The sequence below is a fragment of the Ursus maritimus genome, unplaced genomic scaffold, assembly GCF_017311325.1.
Source record: "Ursus maritimus isolate PB19 unplaced genomic scaffold, ASM1731132v1 scaffold_19, whole genome shotgun sequence".
Taxonomy (NCBI): Eukaryota; Metazoa; Chordata; class Mammalia; order Carnivora; family Ursidae; genus Ursus; species Ursus maritimus.
In genome coordinates this window covers 43,938,800-43,940,266 of record NW_024424341.1, presented here as the reverse complement: position 1 = coordinate 43,940,266, position 1,467 = coordinate 43,938,800, and positions in this window count along the sequence as shown.

The window sequence follows — 1,467 nt, the reverse complement described above, 5'->3', positions numbered from 1 at the left end:
TTTTGAAGTTAGAAAGGCCTTCCCCCCTCCATGGTTATAAAGTAATTCACTCAAGTTTTCAGTCTTTGTAAGTTAAGTTTTTTGTTTCAGTTTTAAATTTTGACCCATTTGGAGTTAAATCTGGATTCAGTACGTGGAATAATCCACTCTCTTTTTTCTAGAAAGTCTACCAAGTTGTCTCTACTACCTTTATTGAAAAGTTCACCTTTTCCCTAACTGATCTGAGATGCCCCGTTCACCATACACTAAAATTCTTTATTTGGTTCTATTTTTGGATTCTATCTTCTGTTCCACTGGTCTGTCCAATGATAATACTATATTACTTAAATTTTTGAACTTTTAGAATGTTTTATTATAAGGTTAGCCCCATTTGCTCCACGTTGCTTTTTTCATCCACACATCTATTCTTGCCTTTGTTTTTCCATTTGAACTTTACTTTTTAAAAAACCAATGTTGGGCTTGAACTCATGACCCTGAGATCAAGAGTCATATCCTCTTCTGACCAAGCCAGCCAGGAACCCCTGCATTTGAACTTTAAAATAACTCCTACCTATCTAGAGAAAGATATTTTTGGTGGGATCATGTTAAATTCATAAATTAACTTAAATGACAGTTTATAATGAAGGATTTCTATTCAAAAATATGATATAACTTTTCATTTAAGTCTTTTTTTGTGTATCTTCATAGGGTTTTAAACTTTTTCTTAAATAAGTCTTTTTAATTCTTGCTAAGATTATCCTGAAAAATTTTATCCTATTCCAAGGTTTTGTTTGTACATATAAAATTTACTTACATGAATTTTCAACCCAACCTTACTTTCTCCTTTTATTTAAAATTATGTTGGGCACCTAGCAGGACAGTTAGTGGAATACGCAACTCTCGATCTCTGGATTGTGAGTTTGGGCCTCACGATGGGTGCAGACTACTTAAAAACAAAATCTCTAAAAAAATAAAATAAAATTATGTTAAAAGCAACTGTATTAAATTACTTGTAGAAAGCACCTTTCCAATTAGGAGCAACCTATTTTTATACCCAACAAAATCCACCTGGCCGAGGGATAACCAGAGGGAATTACTAAATTAGTTTATCTTAGTAGGCTCCTTGAGAAAGTTTAAACTTACATTCCTTCATCTCTCTAAGACCAGTTTTTTTTAAGAAAATGTAAACAACACTAATTCACTTCTCTTCTACTTGCAATGGTCAACACTACCCTTCACATTTTCTTAGCTCACGATTTCACAAGTCGGCTCCCTTAGACCTACACCCCTCGCTCAGGCCATTAAAAGAACACAGAAGACTGAACGGCTTTGTCTCTGGGGTCTGTACTCTAAGCAAGAACAAGAACCCCATTAAAAATTTTAAAAAAAATTTTTTTAAAGAGTTCCTTTCAAATAAACTTTCTCTTTTAAAAAACATTGCTATTTTAATTTCAATTCCATAATAATGCTACTGGTTTTACACAAAAG